Source organism: Toxorhynchites rutilus, chromosome 1 (genome assembly GCF_029784135.1).
Source record: "Toxorhynchites rutilus septentrionalis strain SRP chromosome 1, ASM2978413v1, whole genome shotgun sequence".
In the NCBI taxonomy this organism is placed as follows: Eukaryota; Metazoa; Arthropoda; class Insecta; order Diptera; family Culicidae; genus Toxorhynchites; species Toxorhynchites rutilus.
In genome coordinates this window covers 85,097,544-85,123,909 of record NC_073744.1, presented here as the reverse complement: position 1 = coordinate 85,123,909, position 26,366 = coordinate 85,097,544, and the positions used below count along the sequence as shown (strand labels likewise).

General features: G+C 38.0%; 1 protein-coding gene across 6 annotated transcripts in view; it reads left to right on the top strand.

Annotated features, from left to right (window-relative positions):
* LOC129769468 (uncharacterized) overlaps nt 1-26,366 on the top strand; it is a 565,408-nt gene that overhangs the window by 18,320 nt on the left and 520,722 nt on the right. Inside the window, exon 2 of one of the 6 annotated variants that reach the window (XM_055771776.1) lies at nt 10,040-10,110. The exons of the other annotated variants lie outside the window; for them this stretch is intronic. The gene's annotated coding sequence lies outside the window, so the exon portion shown is untranslated. The remainder of the gene's footprint in view (nt 1-10,039; nt 10,111-26,366) is intronic. 6 annotated transcript variants of the gene reach the window in all.

Genomic DNA, 26,366 nt, shown 5'->3' with positions numbered 1-26,366 from the left:
GTTATTAGTTTTGGTTGCTTTCATCTCAGCAACGAAAGAAGACATGAGAGACTTGTAGAGGAAAAGGGGGGAGCCTAAGCAAATCGCCTATTATTTTCAAAACCAATACAGTCTAAATAAAAAATGTCACATTGTATTATCACATTATCCCCACAGACACGTGTCCATGTCACCCCACACAATTTAAAATGCGCATGCACATTAAAAATTAGAATGCGATTAATTCCATTTATTGTTATCAAACTGACAGTTTCGCTGAATCAAATTGTTCCTCTTCTGTAGACGAACATAACTTTGCTGCACAATACACGAAAAATTTGTTTAATCAGCGGGGAAAACCTTAAAACCACGATCGGAAAACTCACATTTTTTGACAATCAATGTGCTTGTTGTGTTCATGCAACCGTTTCCTTCCACCTGTCAAATTTTACCAAAGTTTTTTTAGTAAGGTATATACGGTTCAACAATAGAAGGAGATGACATTATAATAAAATCCAAGTCAAGTTGAGCCGTACTTTTTAAGACAAAGGGGTGGTCCAAATCACCCCGTATGTTAAACTCACCCCGTGTTACCCTAATTGTCTTACATCGAAATAATTCGTTGGTAGATCGCAGCGCAATCAGCCGTGCAAGAATATTCTTTTTCTCTCATACAACGAATTGCATTCCCTACATAGTTTTCACTTGGAAAGCAGCACTTGGAAAGCAGTTCATACAACTTAATAATTTGAAATCATCTGTTTTTTTGTTGCTGCTACAGACAGTACAGATGAATTGGCATTTTTTCATTGGAATGATTTGAAAGTAAGCATAAACAGTAAAAAAAACCAAGTGTAAACAAACAATATAAATGATTAAGGTGGCCGTACACTGTTTGCCCGGAGGTCAAATATTTGATATTTTTTGACAGATAAGGTTTGATTTGATATTTGTACAAACACTATTTTGTTTGCCACTCTTCAATTTTCAACAGTAGTAAACAATATCAAACACTGAACATGGAAAAAATCAACTGGAATATTCAAGGTAACCTAACCATGTACCGACAGGTTTGAAGAACAGACTGAAAAAATATTTTAGGCATCCAATAATTGAATATTTGGTTGTCGTGTTTTGTGTAGAAAATATCTGATCAGTACACGTTGACCAAATTTTATCTGTCAAAAAGAGTCAAATATTTGGCTTCGGTCAAACAGTGTATGAGCACCCTTAGCAATACATTAACACTAATCTGTTGTACAACAAACAAATCAAAAACACTGGATTTATTCACACTAAAAGTTCTAAAAGATAACAGTCATTTGAAGTTAAAACATGTATGTCGAACAGAACAACATCATTGCGAATGAAATAAGGCATTTACGTCTATTAAATGGACCGAACGTTGATGTCTGTTTCCCAACCTATCAGACTAAAACATTTTTCGATTTTCGGTTATTAAAATTTCAGTGTCTGTGACACTAGTTAATGGTGTACGAATGAGCTAATGTTTTGCATAGGTTATGTTATCGTGCAAATCAACATTTAGCAGCATGTTCCGAATGAAAAATCAAGATAACTATTTTTATTATCTTTATCTTTATATTTATCTCGTAGTTTTGTGCAATTTTATAAAATTTGGCATCAACTTTTTTTTTCGAAAACACAATTTTTTTTATAACTATCCAAAGTCGAAATGAATCCTGCATCTTTTAAATTCTCGACACTTGCTTATGATTAACTCATTCTAATCGTGTTTTGTGCGGGGAATCGGTATCACTAGTCTACAGTGGTAGCTGAAGACAGACCTTGAAATAACTGCGGTTGTGGAAGCAATTCGGAGTGCGATTGTCGAAACTAGTGCGTCTCTTGAGCCAAAAAGTAAATAGTTCTACCATAAAAGTCAAATTTTATCCAATAGTTGACGCATCAACTCTCATTAACAGATGAACACAATCCATTGAGTAATGTGTTATCAATCACCTCTTCCAAGATAGCCTATCAATTCCGCGGAGATGAGCCTTACTTTTCGCAGAACTTATTGCAATTAAAACATATCCCGACGACTGTGTGTCCTGGTACTTTTTGAGTGAGGTATTTTCAATTTTCCACACGCAGAGCCAGCGAGGAAATTGCGCCTACGTGGTTGCAATTCATGTGGGCCAGTCAAGTAAGGATACGTAGAACATACAGGAAACGACTAATTGCGGAGCTTTTTAAATTGATGTGGTCTACCAAGGTACATGCAGCCGGGTTATTTTGATAAATTCGTTGGAGCGGTTTAATTGCGCCTTTCGTCCGCGCTCCCGCTGCAGCATATATATGATGGCGGAAACATACACGTATACGAATACGGCACGTACAGCTGGTAACGAACGGTCATATATCATGGGCTGGATGTCGTCCGTTATAGCAATTACTATCTAAATGAAGCGAATTGAGCGATAGCTTCTCGCGTACGACACTGCCCCATCGGCGAATGATGGCGACAGCTTCATTATAAAAGTTCAGATTAAGCCAAGCCAATGTTAGGTAATACCGTTCCCGGTAATGATTTGTGGTGAAGTGGGCTAATTTGTTTACAGAAATATCAATTAGCCGGGCAATTTTCGTGATTTGTCACGAAACATTAGATGTATTCTAGGTGAACAGACGGCTTGTGAATTATATTTTGTTTTGTTGGTAGATTAAAATATAAGAGCATGATATGTTCTATAATCACGGATCTATTACATGGCTCGGAAAATGTAGCACTGTATTCTGACAGCTGTCATACTTGGATGTCATTCCTTTAATGATTTGTTTAGTTTGAGTTTGTATGAAATTTACAATATTTTTGTAATCTTATGAAGAACGGGAAGGCTATAAAGAAGTGCCTTCCCGTTCTTCATAAGATTACAAAAATATTGTAAATTTTAAAAAGTGATATATTCGGTGGAAAGATGTATTTTTATACTACGACTAGCTGATCCGGCAAACGTTGTTCGATCATATACATTATTTCTAGTATATAAGTAATATGTTGGTTGTTAAAACATTCAGATCAACTAACATTACATTAGTTATATTTTATTGAACGATCATTAAAATTGATCGAATGTGATCGATAAAATGGAACGAATGAAACGATTTGAACGAAAGTGTGTTTGATGTTTATACTGCGCATTGTCATTCGATAAGCAAATGTGAAACGTTCCTAACAAGACGGGTCTATGGTACTAGGTGAGGCCGTTTCGTCACTAACTTGGTTAGGGGAGCGGTATATGAAAACAGTACGGAAGAAAGCAGAAGGGGAATTTTTTCCTTGAAGTGTGAAAGAGACAGACTGATCACGAGCGAGCTTAAGCACAAGCGTATTGTGTTTTGTTTACAAACAAAACACAGTAGACTTCCAAGATGGCTGAAGAGTGGTTTTAGCAAGTTGGCCCACCTTAGGATATACTTCTACACGCCTTGGTTCGTACCTCTTATGTTCATATTTGTGATTGACATATCGAGGAATAGAGCGCCAAGACGGTGACCACCGATAAAAATAAAAAAATGTATTTCATTCGCATAACTGGCATGTTTGATCTCTTAAAAGTTAAATGTGAATAATGTATTTTTGTTGTAAAATAGAAAAATGAAATAAATAAAATCAATATCAATTTCGTTGAATTGCTTTATCGTTGGTGAAAAATCCATGTTTTCCGTTCAAGAATTGGGAAACCAAAGATATACCAGACAACTTCATTGGAGTTGGTGTACCGGCCAATTAGGAAGCGCACTATTTCTTCGTTGTCATACAATCGAGGAGTATTCAAATCGATATTCTGAATTTAGAACATGGCGATATAACTTCCTTTATTCAGGGACTTGCAAATGTGTTTATTCCTCTTCATCGAGCTGCAGAACTTAACATTTATATGAGCATTGAATATTCTGCTCAGCGGAGGTGAATATGGCACTAAGACTATCAATGCCAATATCTGCGTTGCTGTTATTTTTAATGGTTGTCCGCCATTATCAGTGTTTCTTCGTTGATATTGTGAGGTGCGTGAAAGACACAACGTCCTATCCCTCGCAGTTGACAGTACAACAGTGATGTTGATATTATATACTGGCAACACTAGTTAGCCATGCATTGGGCATCATTTCCTCTCACAACAGACAACTGTCGAGCCGGTAAGTCATACTCAATATTTATTCCCTGTGTCGGGTGATTTCACTGTAGGTTTATACCGACTACATTGAGGAACCTGTACAGTAAATATATGAATGCTTCACAGATATATTGGACATTTTCCTACGCTTGAGGTTATGTCGTTGGTTGGTTTTACGCTTATGGTTCTCGGAATAACGTCATAGCAGCAAACGATGTGCTTCGACCCTTTTCCCTATCAAGTGAAAAAAAATGTAGCGAATGCCGCAAATGTTTTTTTTAAACCGGGTCTCTCAGAGTTTAAAGTCTCTTTAATTCAATATCGTTACCGTTAAAAACCGGGGTCGAAACTTTCCAAGTTCCAATCCGTGTCCGTTTTTTCGAGCCCGAGTTTAAGCAACACTTCGTAGTTGTTCTCCGTGATTGACCTGAACCAGCGATATTGCACAAAGTAGGGGAAGTCCGGGCAAGACGCCCCTATTAAGCAAAACAGGATGAAACATGTATTTTTATTACATATTTCAACGTTTCTTCACATCCATAACGTAGCCACGTTTGTTTTCTTTGTAATGGAATGAGCAATAACGATTACGAATAAGTAAACCAACAGAAATAAGGAGAATTCTGAACGCATTCATATTACATCATTCTCAAATAAGCGAGGTAAGATGCCCATATGCGTGTCCAAAACGCACCACAACGAGTCAAAATGTCAAACGATATCGGAGCGTTTATTTTGGATAACTCTTGATTCGCTGCTTATATCTTCCGCTTCCGTTATGTTTCCACCAGTTAAAATCATCAGATGATCTCGAATTTCGAGGCATTTTTGTTATCAATCCTATATTTTTGTTTACAAGCGTATCAAAATGTGCCGCTGTTCATAAATATATTGCTATGTGCCGCTGTTCACAAATGTTCTGCCAGACTTTTGGCCTTTGTATTTATGAGTTTTAGGCCCTGATTCTCGAATACACTTCACGTTGGAAACGAAATGAACGGCACGCCATTGAACTACGTTTTACGAGTTAGTGAAGTGTCGAAGATAGTGATGAGTTTTCAGGCAGAATGAGCACTTTTAAAATAAAAAATCATTAATGAAAATTATCTTCTTCGTATCAAACTGGTATTCAATGTGAGTGGAAAACTTTGTTTTCTTCATGTGGTATAATAATCCCATACAAAAATTTCATCTGAAGATAATTTGATAATTTTTTTTTTTAAATTTGATAAATTTAGTGGGAAACTAATCTCGCATCCAGATGTCGACACCGTACCGTTGTCATCGCGAATGCGGTGGAAACACCGTGAAGTGTATTCGTAGTGTATTCGAGAATCAGGCACTTTGTTTTGATTCTAAGGTTTGCATTATTCTTAATAATCGATGGATTTTAGTAGTCAGAAACATTGAAATAATTTTTGACGTAGGACTACGTCTTTCATTTCTATACCGGGGTGTAAAACCAAAGTTTCGAGAACGAAAGCGTTACGCTGGGGACCGAGATTTTGAGCGTTAATAGCTCTTAAACAACTGAACGAAATGGTATGATAAACACTTCATTTGAAAGATAAAATGTCTACGCGTCATATACTTGTTACTTTTTCATCCAAAAACTTGTTTCAATAGTCTTAAAATTGCTTTCAAAACAGGCTATTGAAATCAAAAATCGGTATATAAGCGAGCGCCGCTCGTAAACCCACTCAGTTATGATTGAACAGCGATTGGAGCATGTTGTCGCTGTTGTTGTGAATCTAATTTCGTTTATCATGAATGCGCTGATGAACGGTGTCACCAAGAGCCTGTTTGTGCACCTAAGGCCAAAAGGGAATCCATCAGGAGGAGAGTGATGCCACGGTTCCGCTTGAAACATCGGAGCAGCCGCCACACACACACATACACGCGCGGAATTCTCGTTGCTATCATCGTTGCTGAAAAATAATCTACCAGTTCCCCTAGGAATTGAAAAATACATTCATGCGAAATAGTTTATTTTAATGTTTTCTATCCATATAACACTGCAACCAAATACATTTGGTTTTGTTATTTTTCAATCAATCGCAATTAACAGGAAAGCTTCTGAATATTTTTTTCCCCATCAGTGGAAATTTTCGTATCCAATATTGGATGCATAACATGAAAAACGGAAAATGTCGCGAAAATCAAGTCATTTTCGAGCGATTCTTTGCTTTCTACTCATATAATGCTTCGACCAAATACACTTCGTTTTGGATTTTTTCAATCAAGTGCGATCAACGTAAGACCACGTCTTTCGGCAATTTATTAGAGGTGCAATGAATCTTTAGGAATTCCCGCTCTACGCGCACTGGCAAACAATGTTTACTCAACAATTTCTCAAACTAGAAATGGGTGTTGTGAGAGAGGATTAGCGAACGCGAAAACGACAAACGGGAGAAAGATACGTTTGGAGGTTGAAGAAAATTGGCAGAAAACTTCTTCATTCTATCATTCAAATAATGTGATTCATACCACATCGTTTTGCCAGAAAGAGATTATTAATGCTCAAAGGAGGAATCGAGTCCTCCGAGGAAATTACCCAGCGCAAATTAGAGTCGACTATCGATTGCGGCATTCGTACACAAATAATTTTATAATGCAGTTTCACCAAAGTGATTTCTTCGGATATATTCACTACATCATGTCATGTATTTCATAATCTTCATAAGGAAATCCATATCCATGGCACCTATCGGTAACGAATTATTATCGAAACCACGATTTTCGCTAAATGCTCCTTTCAGTTCGGTCTGTAAAAATCTTTTCTGTACTCTAATCCATCAAATTTGGAGCCCTGAAAAGGGCCGTTGATTATATGCTAAGCTAATATAGCACGCTCTCCTCGGATACGATGGGCCAGCTGGATGTCCTTGGGCATGATGTGACGCGTTTTGCATGGATAAAACACAAATTGGTATCTTCGAATAAGCCTCCTGCAGCGTCATAACCGCGGAACTTTGGAAGCGCAAGTCGGTTTTGAAGTCCTGAGCAATTCCACGAACCAAATGCTGCAAAGGTAGCTTGCGGATCAGCAATTCGGTCGATATCTGATAGCGACGAATTTCATGCGAAGTTCCCGGTCGATAGCGATGTGGCTTCTCCACCTATCCTGCTACTGGTGCGCTTATCCGAGCTGACTTCGTGTGCCTTACCACCGAATGACTAACGAGCTGTCTGCTTAGTCCCGATGAAACGAGTCCTCACGGTGCGAGAGTAGAGTAAGAAATGAACGAAAGCAAGGGAAGTGTCATTTTATAAAACATAAAAGAATCGAATGTAAACCCCACCCATAATGAAAAATATGAAATATATGACATGATGTAGTGAATATATCCCCATATCGAAGAAATCACTTTGATGAAACTGTTTACCGTTTGTCGTTTTTAATTGTTGGGAAAGGGCATTATTTCTGCTGACTAAATTCCAAGAAAAAATCCATTCCTTCTTTAAGCGTGATTCATTCTGCTTCGGATCAACGGAACAGTATGATAATCATTTCATACAAAAGATAAAATGTCCAAGAGTTATATGATTGCTATTTATTGAGTCGAAAAATTGTTTCAATAGCTTAATGATAGCTTCGAAAACAGGTTATTGAAATCATTCGTATCCGTATGTAGCGCGCCCACTTGGAAACCCATTAATCTTATTGGAATGTGAGATGGGAAGCTCATACTTACGTCTATGCATTATGCTGTACACTACAGACTTTTTTTCTCCGTACTGATTAAGAAGCCGACCGAACTATCGGTCGACAAGTCAGTCTGCAGTCGGCGGGGGCTCTTAATTTCGTTTTTGCAGGCCGAACCGAAAAAATTTCAGTCGAGTTAACTCTTTTTTACAGTAATGCTTTTGAATCCGGACACTTTGCATTACATTTAATATCATACCACAGCCATAACATTTTTTTCATGTTGAATTTATGCGATTAATAGTTGCTAATATAGTTACTGATAGTTTCTTGATAGTTACTTATCAATCGCATTAATTCAACATGCAGAAAATGTTGTGGCTGCGGTATGGTATTAAATGTAACGGCAAGTGTCCGGATTCAAATACATTACTGTATACTTACTTCGATGTTATTCGTTTCTCTCTCAGGGTAAGCAACGAATATAATAAGGGTGGGGTTTAGACTCTATACTTTTATGGTTTATAAAATGACGCTTCCTTTGCTTTCGTTCATTTCTTACTCTACTCTCGCACCGTGACGACTCATTTGTTTGGAACCAAGCAGATAGCTAGTTAGTCAGTGGTAAGGCACACGAAAGCAGCTCGGATAAGCGCACCAGCCGCAGGATAGGTGAAGAAGCCACATCGCTATCGACCGGGAACTTTGCGTGAAATTCATCGCTATCGGAAGTCGACCGAATTGCTGATCCGCAAGCTACCTTTGCAGCTTTTGGATCGTGGAATTGCTCAGGACTTCAAAACCGACTTGCGCTTCCAAAGTTCCGCGGTTATGACGCTGCAGGAGGCTTATTCGAAGATACAAATTTGTGTGCTATCCACGCAAAACGCGTCACATCATGCCCAAGGACATTCAGCTGGCCCATCGAATCCAAGGAGAGGGTGCTATATTAGCTTAGCATATACCTTTTCAGGGCTCCAAATTTGATGGATTAGAGTTTAGAAAAGTTTTTTGCAGGCCAAACTGAAACGAGAATTTTCGTTTGGATGCCATACAGCATCGAGAAAATTCCGGAAAGATCTAACCGTTGCTGAAAAATAATCTGCCAGTTCCATGGGAATTGAAGAATACATCCATGCAAAAGAGTTTATTTTAATGTTTTCTAATTATATGGCGAACACAGCGACCAAATACATTTGATTTCGTAATTTTTCAATCAAGTGTAATTAGCTGGAAAGCTTCTGAAGATTATTCTTTTCCATCAGTAGGATATTTTCGTATCCAATATTGGATGCATAACATGAAAAACGGAAAATGTTTCGTATCGCGAAAATTATATAATTTTCAATCGATTATTGCTCAGTCGCCGAAATTTTCATACTCAGAGAGTTCATTCTCCTCTAGTTTGCCTTCCAAATTGCCATCGTAAACCACACCTTCTCTCGATTCAATCACGCACGAAAAGCATACTGAAATGATATTCTGGTGGTGAAACCGATTCATTTTTCGTGAGGCGTCGTTCACAAATTACGTAACGCGATAAGGGGGGGAGGGGGTAGATGTTGCGTTACTTTCTGTTTATTAGAGATAGGAAATTGCGTTACGAAAGGGGGGGGGAGAGGTGGTTCAAAATTCGGATTTTTAGCGTTACGTAATTTGTGCACGACGCCTGAGGACATCGACAAGACAACATCGTTACTGAACGAGCTGAACGGCGAGGGATCGAGGGATTCATTACCTGGCCTGACCTGACCTGAAATGCAATCAGTTTGTTTTAAGGGGATATTCTAGTCTAGAAATCTGAAAAAATCGAAATTTTTTTTTACCATATTTCTGTAGTTTAGGCATTCAAGAATATACTCTAGAAAGGACTTATCGAAAATCCTATTATTTACCTAGTTAGAGCCATCTTAGTGATGTGGTATCTAACCTGTTACGGCCATCACAATGAACTTCAAACGCGTTTCTCTCGGAACTAGTTTTTTTCTAACTGGCGTACACGATATCTCAAGTTCTACTGAACCGATTTATGTCAAATTTATATGAAAATAATCTGCATACATCTCTCTATCGCATGAACCAATAAAAAATTATAACTCTTTAATTTTACTATTTTTAAAAAATCAGTAAACGCAAAAAAAAACGTTTTAAACAGCATTTTTGTTTTCAAACGGCCGCCATTTTGTTAAAACCCATGTTTTTGACTTGTCCGAGGTTCATGCCATAGCGACATCTTTACTGATTCAGAATCTGTTCGATTTTTTTGTTTCAGATAACCAGAAGGACTGGAATCGTGTACGCCATGGCACAACTTTTTTTTGAACACCCTCACTTCACCAGCATGTAACTATTCTAATTATGAATATTTTTTTTCCGTCCTATTTTTGTTTTATTGTTGAAAGATAGATAAACGAATAATGATATAATGGATAGTAAAAATATTCTTTGTTTTATTTTTACGGAGTTCGAAAAAACGTCCGAAATTCGTGTCTCTACACTAGAATACCCCCTTAACTGTGAGGGAGCGCAGAAAAGCCGATGCTGATACTCTCGTGACCAAGAGAGTATCAGTATCGAAATACGGTTCCTCGGGAAGACATAGAAGCAGCCGCCACACACACACATACACGCGCGCAACTCTTTTCGTTTGCTGGTTATCGAGAGGAAACCTGGAAAAAAATGATCGTTGCTGAAAAATAATCTGCCAGTTCCCCTTGGAATTGAAAATTACAATCAAGCGAGTTTATTTTAATGTTTTCTATCCATATAATACTGCGATCACATACATTTGGTTTTGTGATTTGTCAATCAAGTGCAGTTAGCAGGAAAGCTTCTGAAGATTATTCTTCAGAACAAGGTTTTTTGTATCCAATATTGGATGCATAAAACCTTGAGTCTCCAACGTAACACTCTCGTTTTTGAAGTCACCCAAATATTTATTTATTCATTCATTCAGGATGGATTTAGATTCAACTTCAAACAAATGATCTCTAAATCAACGATAGTCCTACGTCACCCTTGCGGTTATACCATAGATATAACCCACTTCCTGTTTTTTCATTCTGGTTCATATTACATAATACAAGAAAAGATATGTGAAAATGGTTTCATGCTTTTCAGAAACCATCTAGGTATAAAACAATAGCAGAATATATCTGCGTGAATTGGTAACACTGGAACTGACTAACTCTTTATTAATCTCCATACTGGAGCGATGTGCCCCATTATGAGATGGATTATAAATTTGCATTTTGATATAAAAAATGAATTTTCAACATTTTTTTTTTCAAACTCAATTGATAGTTCTGGTAACAATTGAGAATGTATTGGAGTTTGTAAATTCTAAATAAGTTTTTAATGCTCCAAAAGTCTTATGACAGAAGCGGTCAAAGTTGCATGAAATCATGCAGTTTTTAATATATTATTATTTTATGAAGATACCCGTGGTTTTTGGTGCTACAACACGTTTAATTGTATTTATAATGGAAAAGCAAGTTGTAAGCACAACAAAATCCTGCCGATTACTGCGTTTTCCATGATTTTCCATGGTGGTGCGTTTTACCCAAAGTTCCCCTACACACCGAATGACGCTAGGTAGGAGCAAATCATTCTAAGAGCCCCCGCACACTACAGACTTTCTGTCAATTTTGGTCGGGCCGGCCTTCTGGTGCAAAAACCGATTAAACTGAATCGGCGTAATGTGCGCACATGCATACCTCTCCGTACTGATTAAGAAGCCAACCCAACTATCGGCCGACAAATCAGTCTACTGTTGGGGGTCTTCGTAGCCACTTGGTTACGCGTTCGCTTACCAAGCGATCGATCGTGAGTTCAAACTCAGGGCCCTCAATTGACCATCTTTGTGTTGTTATAGAATAACTACGTCCACGCAACCATCATCAGCGATGGAAATCGATCCACGGTCGAAATAAGATCGATTCATCCATACAACTGCTCTGCTCTGCAAGAAACATCGGGCTGCTGTTCTATAAATAACTCAACAATGATTAATATCAACTGTCTCCGCTGTCCGGTCTGCTGAACAATGGATGAACAGAAAGAATACCCTTACGCCTAAATGGCTACTACTGTGTAATTTACCATAATGTAATGGAACAGAAAAAAACTTAACGCCTAAATGGCTACTACTAACGACTGTGTAATTTACAATTTATAGGAACATAAACATATGTACATGTACACGATTAAAACCCGGCTCTGTAACAGCTAAAATGCTAATGAGCCTAATAAATAAATAAATGAGATAAAAAAAAATCAGTCTACAGTCTGCGGGGGCTCTAATTGTGTAAGTTTCGGTGAATCGATCTTTAAATATAACGCCGGCCACGTCCTTACAGTCACCGGGGGAAAGAAAAGGAATGATAGTATGATATTCGTCGCCTGAAGGCCAGAAGAGACGCCTAGTTACCAAGCGATTATCGAGGAAGGGATAGTTGTAAGTGAGATAAGAATCAGGATTCACTGTTTATCCATTTCTTTAATAACCATGGATAACAGTTATTAGGGGAACCGCGGGTAATACGAACAGTGGGGGTAATATGGACAAGTGGTTGATTTGTATGATTACATTTTGAATTTCAGATTTATGTTAATGAGAACACCTTCTACATGTTATTCTATAATATTTAAGCCACCCTTTGGCAATGAATACTGATCAAAAGTGGGTAAGGGAAACACAATCCGAAAATCATACATGCTTCCGCGTGTGGATGTAATTTTAGCTACATCGATATTAAGCATTTTGAGTGGTTTAATATCAAAATTCAATTCGCTGATGGTTATATTTCGGTTTGTGAGTTAACAGAGAAGCAATATTAGGTATGTACGGAAAAGTAAATTAATTTTTGAGTGGAAAATATAAATTATTAAAATAACTGTACTGGTGGGGTAAACGATCAATTGCCAGTGGACTGAGATGGACTGTGAAAAGTCTGTTCAATCTATTCCTAAGGAATGCCCTGCGTCTATAAATGGGAATCAAATCGCCAAATGTGGACTGTTTAGAAGCTGACTGGAGCCAAAAGCAAAATAGTTGAGGGTCTGTCCGTTTTTACTGCTGAAAAGCACGATATAACTTTTAGGTGGATCAATTCGATTTTTTCATCATTTAACAGATTCGTGATGAGTTCAGACCTTGGTTGAATAAAAGTATTCCTCTCGCGATCGATAAACCTCTACGCTTCATATATTGCACACCTGTCCATATTCCCTCCACTATATGTCCATATTACTCGCATCGGAAAAAAAAATTACTTTTCGGTCTGTTTTAATTTTAGTGAAAAACATTGGAATACCCTTTTTTGTAAAATATTTGGTCAATTAGGTAGAAAAACAGTATATTGATATAATTGAAGTTCTTCTTAACATGTCCATTTTACTCCCACCTTTCCTACAACCATCCACCTCAGGGGATTTGGACCCTCTTCTCTGTTTCCCAATAGTTTCAGGTTCTTTTTCGGACATGCCACTATAGAGATCCGTCATTCGCAGGAGGGGTTCCAATCAGTGTCCGTTGTTTCATGCTGAAAGTCTATGCCATTATAAGGAGTGTGTCGAAAAGTAGTCTTGAACATTTAACACGTTATTAAACACAAACGGGTGAACTTTTTTTTGTCGTTTAATCAGAGCAAGCTTTGCTTTGGACCGAAAAGTTGTAAATTATATTGAGAAGAACATCTGCATCTATTCGTAATTTGGCCGAGAAGTTCAAAACCAGTGTTGAGATGATTCAGCGAATTGAACAGAGACATAGTCCAAAGACCTATAAAAAGCAAAAAGTGGCCAAACAAACACCGGAGCAGCAAGGTCGCGCTACAACACGAGCTTGAAAGCTACAGTCAATCGTAAAATTGACCGTACGTACATGGTTTATCGATTCTTTTTTTTTATTTGGTGTGAAAAAATGGTTCAATATTTATGATTTTGATGCACATTAATTGTTTACGGAGTTAGCTATTGATCTGTTCGCGACGATTTTGCAAAATATGTTTTGCCCGTTTTATAATCCAAGAAGTGGATTAAAACCCCAAATAAGAGATATGCAAAATTGATCGTACACCTGAAATATTTGCTGTGTAAACAAGACCAATGTGGATAATTTTTTTTTTCAGTGTAGAATGTCAACACCCAGCAGCTGCTTGGAGAGTGTTTGTTTTTGTTTATTTGCTGAACTCAAAGAGTTGTGATCAAAATGGCAAACAAACGTAAGGAAACGGACATTGCGACGCGATCGTTGATAGTTAGTATGTGTTGTCGCGGATAATCATTGCGGGAAATAGCAGAAGTTGTCGGGAGAACCCACTCTACAGTGCAGTACCCAATCCACAAGTGGAAATACGAAGGAACCGTGAAAAATACCGCCGAAAGAGGAGGAAAACGCATCTTGACTCCTGCAGATGAACGGGTGATTGTGCGAAAATTACAAAGAAATCCTAAAACTAGTATTCCGAAATTGGCCACTGAAGTCGCTTGGACCATCGGTAGACCTGTCAGTGCAGATACTGTCCGGAGGGTAGCACACAGGAGCGGTTTGAGAGGTCGTGTAGCCCGTAAAAAGCCCTTCATCTCAAAGGTAAATATGAAAAAACGACTTGAGTTCCCTAAGGCTTGTGTTAATAAGCCTAGCGAGTTCTGGAACGAAGTACTACTTACCGACGAAACAAAAATAAACCTTTTTGGATCGCATGGACGGCAAATGGTGTGGAGCTCCAGCCACAGAATTTGGTCCCAATTGTAAAATACGGTGGCGGCAACCAGATGTTGTGGGGTTCAATGGCGGCCTCTGGACCTGGAACCATGGAATTTATTGATTCAACGATGAACAAGATGGGTTATTAGAATATCCTAAAGCATAACCTGCAGGCTTCCGTGGATAAATTGGGTCTACTTCGTGATTACTGGTTCCAACAAGAAAATGACCCCAAGCATACCGCTTTTGTCGTACGGGAGTGGTTGCTGTACAATACCCCCAAACAACTGAAAACGCCTCCGCAGTCGTACGATCTGAACCCGATAGAACACCTCTGGTGGGAGGCCAAGAATCGGCTGAAAAATAAAAATCCCAGGAACAAGCCAGAGCTCAGAACGGCGATTAAGGAGATCTGGGAGAACATTCCATCCAGTGTGACCAAAAACCTCGTCGAATCGATGCCACGACGCTTGCAAGCAGTGCTGGATGCCAAAGGCGGTCATACCAAAATACCATAATTTGGTTGTTTTTTCGTTATTGGTTTTTTTGTATGAATTGATTTTCATTGGTATTTTAATAAAAACTTGTACTATACGATCAATTTTGCCACGCCTGAAATGGTGTTTTTTTATGTTTTTTAAAACATGAAGTGAAAATGTCAACAATTTGTATTTTTCTTTTCACAGTTAGATAGTTAAAAGGAGGTATTTTTTACGAGTTAAAGTTGTTTTTACTTATTTACTATTGATCCCCGAAAAACTCAAAATTTAAGAATGAATAATGGGTGTACGATCAATTTAGCGATTGACTGTATATCAGCGTATTTTGAACATTCCCAACCAGTGCATTCCATGGATGACGAAACATATGTCAAAGAAGATTACAGAACGCTGCCGGGACCTCAATTTTATACCAAATGTTGTGATGGAAAAACTCGGCCAAAAAGTGCTCGTTTGACAAGCCATTTTCATGTGTGGCATGCGATAGTTAACTTTTTTCACAAAAGGAACTATAAACGCTTAAATTTATGTGGAAGAATGCTTGAAGAAGAGATTGCTTCCACTTTATAGAAAGCACGAGGTTCCTCCTCTATTCTGGCTGGATTTGGCATCGGCACATTATGCCAAATCCACAACAGTTTTCGGAAAACAACATGTTCGCCGAAAAAGACCTCAACCCACCGAACTGTCCCCAGCTGCGACCAATTGAACGTTACTGGTGAGTGGAGTTAAATCTATGGTTCGATCATTTTTTAGAAATCAACAATAAGCTCGATTTTTTCATTTCATTGCTATGTAAACATAATATTCTTTAAAAAAGTTCACTTTTGTAAACACTTTCTGAACGATTTCAGTTTTATGTTGATGTTTGTAAGTTTTAGACTACTTTTTGATACACTCTTTATTGATCCGTTCACTTCTTCTTTCGGATTCCTTAGTGATTTTATTTTCGGGATCAACGCGTTATTAGCCCAAGGTTTCAGATCCTCCGCTACGGGACTGCTAGGGCTATTCTTTGGGAAGTTTGGCTTGAAAAATGCGATTGTCTTCTGCGCGGTGTGTTTTAGATCTCGGTCTTGTTGGAAAATATAAATAATCTCCATGCCAGGTTATCGCAGAGCAAGTCAGTATATGTCAGCTATCAATATCAGGGAATTTCGTCACCAATCTGGAAAAAAAACTAGGAAAAAAAATGTGTTTTACTAGGGCATGATAAAATGAGCTTTAAGACAATTTTTGGCTTTGCCACGTATTCTAAATCTGAGCTTGACTCCACCTTCTAAGCTATACGAGGTCTGTTCAAAAATATCGTTTCGGGTTACGTATATTCGATTTATAGATTTTTTGTGGCATTATGTTGGTACTCATGTCTCTAACTTATGCTGACAAGTACGGCTATTTTGATTCAGTTCATTTTTGGCAACTGCTTTTCTTACACGTGTTTTGGTTCATCTTCGATTTTTGCCACCGACCATAGTAGAGACAGATAACTGTTCTATTGTATTGTATTGTTGCAGTTGTATTCAGTCATTACACAATTTTATCGCGAAACACACGCTGACCATGTTTAAAAATACTTTGTGCTGATTTTCATTGAACTGAAGGTACTATCCGAAAAAATCAGAAAGAAAAAAGGATTCGGGCCAGGAATTGGATGCAAAGAAAACGAGCAACAAATACAATATTCAAGGAACTCTACGATGACGATCCTCGAGAGCAAGGATGCAAAATTTCGAAAGAACATGTTGAAATCGAAAAGCAATTTCTATCAGTGCAAAATATCTCCACCGACATTCTTCACTTCTTTCTATCGCGGTGCCGCTGTGCCTATGACCGCTGGCTCACCATCTCGTTTGTTTTGATATAGTTTTCGTTCCATCAACAGAAATATCAGTTCATTCTCGATGTCAGTGAATGCTCAAGCCGAAAATATCACCTTTCATTGCGTCCTGGTGAAATTTTTGGTGGTCATACACCCATAAACTCAGCACTCAAATGTGCCGTTGCCCATCGATGTGTGTGCAATAAGCGGCACAAAAATGGGACCGGGGCTAGAAACATACTAGGAAAACACACACGAACACGCGTTTAAACGTCTGACGCGGTGTCAGTGAGATGATATTTCCTTGTATGGAATTTTGTTCCCTTCCACTGTCAGCTGATCGAAGATGCGTATGAAAATTTCGGGCGTAAATTCTCAGTGAGACAGTGGAACGAATGAGTGTGGGGAATAATGCAAAAACCAAATGTTCCACGTGACGGAGTGTCGGTTGCATGGAATTAAGTTTGGTTCATTTGTCATGAACTGCAGGGGAATTGGTGGTTGATTTTGATGTTGTCTCAATATCTTGCGCTGTCAGTAAAGTGAGTGTGAGATTTTGCAACTCTGCTCGAGAGTACAGAGCAGTGTTGAGAATAACACCTGAACAAGTGGGAACACTGTTGGATTTAATTTGCTTTACCAGCAAGAGTGAAATTAGAAATGACATTGATGTGACTTTCTTCAGGAATATCTTTCATATTATTGTCGATATTTTTTAGAATCTCGAAAGCATCCTTAGCTAAAATAATCATGAAAGTATGTGATGCTTTAAATGGCAGTCTGAAAGATTTTATTAAATTTTATTTATTTTGCATTGACAGCAGCTTCGTGTACCAATTTGTGAAGTGGAAATGATAGTAGATTTACACGTGGAATAAATACGCGTCAAAAATAAAATAATGAATAAAAATGGACTTTTTCAAATCGAATATGTATTCTGTTTCTCAGAACAATATTTTTTTTTGTGCAAGTGGTGACTGAATTTTAAATGAAGATTGTGTCTGATAATGATTTTATATTTAGATTTTCAAGAAAAACTATCTCAAAAAGAAAGCGTGCAAAACAAAATAACAACGATTTCGTTTAAAAACTATGAGGGTTTTATTTGTTTTTCCAATAATTTTCAAGTCTGTTTATAGCTTCGCCTATTTTTAAATATCTTCAAAATGGAGACTGGTGGATCACACCATTGAGGAGGTGGCGGATCCTTCGGCTGAAGGAGACCAGGATGATCTCAGGATTTGGACACTTGGGAAAATTAAACACATAGGAAAATGAAAACACTGGAATACTTCTTAAACATAAATGGAAAGGTTTATTCGCTATGCTACACTTTGGAAAGTTGGATGTGGAATGAAAATATTGCATTGGTTTGCACTTGTTTAGTGGTATGTGTTTGATGTTGTGCTTCGGGTTTCGCTGCTGGTTGTGATTGTGTAATGCACCAAACATTGCATTTATGATAGGTGGGAAGTGGATTGCATGAGGATAAGGATAGGGATGGACATGGGAATCTATTTCATGGGACACTTGTTCCACATTCCCGCTTTCGGTCGCGAACAGAGACATTTATTTGCATTTGGCATCCCTAATTCGAACGCTAAATGATGTTTTTGACGTTTTGTTAGATGCTAGTGCGAGTAAAATCAAAAACTTTGAAGTAGCTCGCACGCCGGATCACAAATGACACAAATTGGCATGATTTGTTCACATGGTGTGAGTAGCTGCACTGCACCGTATAAACTACGCTTTACTGCAGTTACTTGCACGAATTGATGCGAGTGTGAACAGAACTGAACCAAAAACGTGAAAAGGTCCTTTGAATACTAATGAGAACAATTGTCAGAAGGTTAAATTAGAAAAAACGGAAAAGAAACGGGAAATGATCCGTTTGGATACACACGATTAACAAGAATTACTCACAAAGTTATTTTTATTCAATTGTATAGAATAATTTCCAGCTATATTCTTAATTTCGCTCATGAGTTTTTTTTCAAATAAGGCTACGGGCCGCATGCGGCCCTCGGCCCGCGGGATGGCCACCACTGCTGTAAGACATACGCCTGGGACCGCAGGTTTTGCTTCATTTGTTCGGATTCCACGAATGAGATCGTTTCCTTCGATGTGGTTGAGATGAAGGTGAGCCATCGGTAGGCCTTGTTACATTCTTGGTAGACCAGGATTTAACTATCAAGTGTGGAAAACACGGGTTATTTCGTGATCCATTTGTAACAGACGGAACGCGAAACATGAGAAAACTCGTGAGCGGTCCTTAATATGTTAAAACGATGCGTCCGAATCAGGTATATATTAAATACAACGAGAATTTGATTTGTTCGTAGACAGTAAATTTGTTACTTAGATAAAGTGTAGACTCTTTGTTCATGAGTAGGTATGATCTGATCAATATACCAAACTTAGTACCTGAACAACAACTGCTGTCTGAGATGGGACCAGTACATGTTACTGAGATTATCTGGCTGAAAAAGTCGCGAGGGTTTCTAGCTAAAATCTGTTTCTAGAATATAAACCTCAAGTGTTAGTCACAGCATCGGTACAACAACATACTCCAGTTTACATGTTTATACTACAACATTCAAAACCACACGTTTGATTTTTTTTCTGGAAAGGCCCCATGAATGTGAGAGAATTCTTCGCAAGGAATACCATTTCCCGCAGCGCTCGGTGTTTTTTTTCTCGCATTGAGACGCTCTCATTCGTTTATAGCATGTATACACAACTTGTGGAACACGATTTACTTATGCAAAGCATGATTACGCTTCCTATTCCAAATTTACACCACATTGGAGCCTCCGTTTGTGTAAACTTTAGGCGGCTCGCACACCGCAGCAATAAGCAACTAGCAAACTGCAGTACACAATATGCAACAGGAAACATATTTTGTTGTTCTTCGCATACCAGAGCAATAAAAACCCCTGACATTATGCAAACAATCGCCTTAATGTACGAAACTTGTCAAAATATGAGCGATAAGTTGCTATTCAACCGACACGCCGTGTTGCTAGCGACATGTGTTGCTCTGTAAAGGCGACAGCGATATCGTATTGCGTCGGTGTGCGAGATCAACAAAGATTAAATGGAAAAATCCATTGGTGATAATATTGCTTATTGCATGTTGACATTTGCTAGTTGCTCATTGCTCCGGTGTGCGAGCCGTCTTACGCACTTGTTACCGATACAATTTTTCGCCCGCTCGATACCTGAAGAGAGAGAGTGCCTCGCTGCTTCTTCCTCTGCAGCCTTTTGGCCCGAAGGCACACCGATTCGCCCAAAAGCAGCGGAAATTGTGCTCTAGGACCGGTAACCCGATGAAAAATGGAAAGCGTCCCGGAGAGGTACTTAAAATTGTACTTTGCACACAGCTACAGCACAACATATGGGACGCCTGGGTAAGAATTGAAACATGGAGCCGGTTCTGCTCTATAGGCAATGCGCTCGTTCTCGCGCCCTTATAAAACTTCTGCTGATGCTGGTTATGATCATTGTAGATTCAGTAAACGTATTTTCCGAAGTATGAGAGTTAGCGGAATGGGAAATATACGCTAAGCTGCACAAACGAAGCAAGGCTTACCGCGTGGCACATATACTCAGAGAAAACAACCCTCATTGAATCATGTAGAAAATTCGATGCAAAGAAACGTTTCAATTTTACTATTTTCAGCAATCTACAGACCAAAGAGTTGGCAAGAAGCACAGGTCTTGGAGAAACGACGCTTTAATTTCATTGGTTTGGCGTATTCTCCCTCCGAATACATAACCAGCGAACAGCTATGCCCTCGGAACTGTGCTGTGTGAGGGAGCGAACCGTTGGATACGGGGGCGCAGAAAACCGATTTCCGTGAGAATGTGAGGTGGTTTGCTGCAACAAAAAAGGGGGATTCGATAGCAGAAAAGTATGATTGGGTTGCCGCAGTAGACTGGGCAGATTTCCGCGGTCACAATGCGGCGGAGAGCGGTTGGTGGGTGCAAAAAAAAAGCAAAATGGAAAACGATTTCTGAGTTGAAAAGTACGAAATCGGCTTTCTTTTGTCTGCTTCACTAGGTTTCCGGGAGAAATTCTATTAAATTTATTTTATTCACACACACACACACACACACACGCTTCCTCTCTGACCTGGTCAGCGTCAGTTTTTATACATGGTGTATTGAAACTAAACTTCAATGGTCGATTGTGAAAGTTTATAGGATCGTGCGGACTCTTGACACTATGAATTTCTGTTCAATGAGAACGTCGAAAAATCAACTTATCTTTTCATCCATTTTATTTACAAATCAACAAGCCACCCAGTTTATATTTGGAACTTGTTATGAACATCTGCCAAACATATCATAACTTGTGCTAAGTATCTTCATATATACAAATTTAATTATTCAACGGGAGTTTAGTTTTCTCTACTATTTAACTATTGTGTCTTAAAAGGGAATGTAGAAAGTTGAGAGTACATACCATGTAACCATGAATACCTGTCTCCTCCATTACGTGAAAGTACTTGACATGGACTTGGAGAAAAATGTTGGCCCTGGTCACTGGGCCCAAGCACCTGCTGCAAGACATCGTCCATATCCGGAGTCTGGGTAATAAACAAGAAGAACTGTAATAATTAATACGAAAGCTTTTTCATATTCAACTTTCAAATGCATATCGTATTAATAATACAACATACCACATGTTATCGACATCTTCAATATATATTATTATAGGAATGGCTGTCGAATTATTCACATGGTTGCATTTGCAACTAATTATAAAGCCAAATTTGTTAGTTATTAATTGTTTTCTCGTAAAATCTGGCTGAAACATTATATGACCATATAGATGATTATATGACCAGAATAAATATAAATGTAAGAGAACCCATTTCAGATCAGTCAATTTAATTGTGTTTGCATACTACGAATGTGGTACGATGTCTGGCATTGTCATGTTAAGGAATCGAATATAAAGTCGTTCTAGTTGATTTGTATACAAAAGTGTCAGACTGTTGCAGAAATTCATTGAACCCAACACTTCCATCTTTATTCCTGCTTTGGAGCTGTGCTAATAGTTTAAATGTTAATAGCTTTCGACGTTCAAAGTAATGTATCAGTTTCATAATTATTGTGAAACCCAGTTACAGGCAGTTTGAATAACTCCTGTTATTAAAACCTTTTTTTTTTGTTTGTAAAAAATTAAACGTCATAATGTGTGTTTTCGAAATGTACTTTTGTGTTAATCAATTAGAAAAATATACACTCTTTCCAACTTTTTTTTTTCTTTTTTTTTCTGTCACTCTTTCCAACTTCTATAATGATGATCTTGCTGCTTTGTGTAATTGTGAACAAATAATGCTTCAATTTATATTCTAGTGTGTAGGTATTGGTGACTACCATACAGTGCATGATTTTCATATGTGTGCTCAGTGCTTGCACACACGAATGTTTTCGTATTTTCAACTGTCAAGTTTCTATAAGACCAGTTACATTTTCCATTGTTTTAGTTGTTTTGATCAATTAAATCTGGAAAATACCGAAGGGAAAAGTCCTCACGGAGAGAGAAGAGAGACAAATCGATGCATTTCACCAATTACGTCGGATTAGACGATCCAATCAAGTAGTTCTCAATTATTTGGCGAATCCTACAGTAAGAAGAAGAGAGCTCTACGTAAATCGAAGCTCTCTGACCGGGATAAGCGGGAAATAGCTAAAACAGGAATACCTCACAATCGCATTTGCAAATAAAGCAATATTTTAACTTTTTAACTGCTTGGGTGACGATTCATCAAATTTTGGTTAAAAATCCTCACATAAAGAGGGCTTAAAAGGTTAAAACTCCTCATCTTACACCATCTCACCTCGGAAGACGTCTGAGTTTTGTCAAAGCTCACATGAATCGACAGTGAGACATCGTATTTTGTGATAAAAAATGATTCCTAAAGAATGCATTTGTATAGGTTATCTAGGTTATCATCACTGACGAAAACAAGTTCAGTTTGGATAGTCCTGATGGTTTCGACGGGTACTGATGTGATTTACGGAAGAAGGAACAGTATTTTTCAACCAGGAATTTTGGTGGAGGCTCGTGCATGGTTTGGGCGGGATTCTGCGCAACCGGAAAACTTAAAATAGCTTTCACATCATTCAAGGGTTACACACATGTTCTGGAATCCTCTCTCCTACCGTTTTTGCGTGGATATCGTCACAAAAAAAAATCGCATTCCAGTAAAACAATACTTCTATTCATACCAGCAAGTAAACTCAGCAATAGATTAAGGACCAAAAGCCTAATTTTTTGGACTGGCCGACACGCTCTCCAGACTTGAATCCTGTTGAAAATCTTAGGGGAGATCCTTGTACGTAGAATCTACACTGAGGATCGCTACACCACGATTGAAGAACTCAAGGTCGAAATTTCGGAAAAATGGAAAAATATCGAGAAATCCGTTCAGCAGAATTTGGTAAATAGTATTCCAACACGACTTTTCAAGGTTATTAGTTCAAATGGCAAGGTTACCAATTATTGACATGTAAATCATCCTATCGTTTTAAAATTTTTCATTGATAATATTTATAAATTTTGAAGTGGTCTTATAGAATCTGGACAGCTGAAATTATCATATTTAAGCACAATAAATGAACAAACAAACAATATACTTTATTCTAAGTAGTCTACAATGTATGAATGTATCTTGTTGAAATTCTAACTGTTTGTGTATTTCGTTGCATAGAATAAGGGTGGTCTTATAGAAGTTGGACAGAGTGTATAGGGTGATGTCTAAGGCACGACCGCAGACTAAGAAAATTATTTTATTCAATTCGCCTGTATATCATTCCCTATTTTTTCTTAGAAACGAGTGAAATTCTTTAGTTACCTCTAGTAAAAATTCTGGTGGCTTTGATGTGTGCTTTTGTCGTAACTCTCTCGAAATATCTTGGTACACATTATCAGAAAAAAAAAACATGCAGCAAATGCATATTTTATTGCATTGTTTCTTGATCTTATTTCCATATATTTCAGAAGCTATGCAAACCAACTGAATACTTGCGCTTCGCGGCACGGAAGGAGGTGATATGGCGTAGTGGTTAACATCCGTACTTCTCACGCTAAAGGTCGAGAACTCAATTCTCACTCCCGACATTCTTCCTCCGGAATGGAAGCAAAGCCGTAGTCCAAGTGACTAACTAGTGAAAATGTTAAAAGTCACTATAAGACAGTAGAAAAAATAGTGGCGCGAACGATTGGCACAACAGCAGAGTAACAATTTTAGGAATTTTCAAATTAACTCATCCAGTACGTATGCTGTTAACAGCTCGCTGTCTAGAACGAACTAGAGAGAAAGTCATGGGAAACAATTTCGATACTGTTGCCCAGTGAATTGTGCCTCGCTGCCAACATTCGATTTGTAAGTGTTCAAAAGTATTTGAAAATAAAATGAGATGAACGGAACCCGAACTCCTTTTGATAAATGCCATCACTCACAAATGAGTTTTGAGAACTTCTGCTTCTCTGCCACTTCTGATTTTCGAATCAATTCGCGACGCGCTTGTTCCGGTTAAGCCAAGATGTAAACAAATGAACTTATGCTGAACACAAATGCCTAAATTTTGATTTATTTATTCATAAAACAAATGAGTTACGAAAAAAATATCAGGATATTTTTTGTGTCCAACTTTTATCATAGTTTTGTTGGTCGCCAAGCAAAAAACGGTTTTTTTTCTGTGGGTTTTCAGTCACACGAAAATACACTGAAGTTCTCTGAAAATCCAGAAAGGGTTGGAACGACTAGCCTTTTTCAAAATAAGCCATCATATTACGTCTATCATATGTCAAGCTAAGTACATGTAGCATGGAATGATGGAATTATAACAGTTCAATCGAAACGAGTCTAATGGAGTGATAAATGTTTTCTTTGAAAACAAGAAAAATTTTTTTCTGATAACCACCGAAGAAAGCTTCTTTAACTTACTAATTTAGTCTCTCTCTTCAAAGATTCGCATCGGTTACAATGACCCCGGTTTCCGTTTCGTGGAAGGAGATGTAGACGCGATACCCCAACGTAAAATACTTGTTGGCAACAATGCGATAGCGTTCTTTCGGTTAGACATAACAGCTTGCAGGTCGTTCGGTCCCATCACAGATATATCAGGTATGAAAGTTAATTTTGTCGGATTTACATGATCTGCATGACGTGCAGGCCTGCTTCATTCGGTTTGTGACCGGTAGAAAACAAGCCATGGTTAGGTTCCAGGCTCATTGTTTGAATCGGAGCGGAGACAACCGAGGGAGATGACGTGGTCGAGGATTGAACAGGCGATTTAAGGGGCAGACGGAGACCTACGTTCTTTTTAGGAATATTTTGTGAATTGATACTTTCTAGGAAGAAATGTCTTCAGAGGTGAGGTGAGTGATGACTTCACAGTTTCCGTTTGAGTGAAAGAGTCAATGATTTCAGTATTTATGATTTCCATGTTAGGACATCCACCATTTTCTGCCATTTTATACGGCAGATATATACATTAATGATTCTTAATATCCACTCGACAAATACATGAGAAAAACAGAGTGCGAAGTTGAAATTTTAAAGTTCTTTTTGACATGCTATAACTTCGTTAAAAATCAACGCATAAAGAGGAGATATACTTCATATTAAAGTTTCAAGTTCAAGAATATTCTACGCACTTTTATCTTGGTGTATTGGTGTTTTCAAAAAAATTGTAGACTTACACAAATTTTCTCCAAACAACTAAATAGCAAAACCAATCCTCTTTAGCAAACAGCTTTCATTTGATTCCTGGAAGGTTCCTGTAGGACCATTCCATACTGTGATATTTCTCTTTTGATAAAACCTCTCCGGTTTTTATGATGAATATTTTATAAACAATGATCGCACTGCAAATTGAAAGGTAGTAACTCCAATGAATTCTGTAGTATTTGAATTTGTTGCATTGACGAAAACCAATAATGAAAAATTTTTGCATCGATTTAAAAAAAAGGGAAAAAACATCGTTTTTATAGTGTATTAGAAAATTGCAATTGCAGTAAGTTTTGATATTAGCAAGAAAAATTTTAGCCTGGTGTTCCCCCAAAACCCGTGTGTACTTTTCATACTGAAACGTTCAGCAGCTTTTTAGCCGATCGATCAATGTTTGGAGTAAATTAGAGGAGCACTTCATCGCAAATTATATCAAAAGTATTAAATGTTATGCGTAATCTCAGAATGAACGTTTTATAACTTTCGTTTTCATGAGTTTGTGGGTTAGGAGTGTATATATGGAGCAAATCCACGCCAAATCAGTCGAAAAACAGCAAATTTTAACGCAACCCTCTTCGATTTTATTGAAACTTGGTACATCTGATGGACGCTACCTAAAATTTCAATTTTTATTATCATATGACCAATTTCAATTACGACTGATTTTTTAAAAGGGCCTTTTTCAAAAAATCGTAATTCGAAATCCAGATTGAAATACGATGTTTGACGAAGCTGTTGGAAAATGAATGAACTATTCAGGAAAAGATATTTTAAATGCAATTTCACAAAGTTTGGCATACGGTGGTACCGTGGTAAAC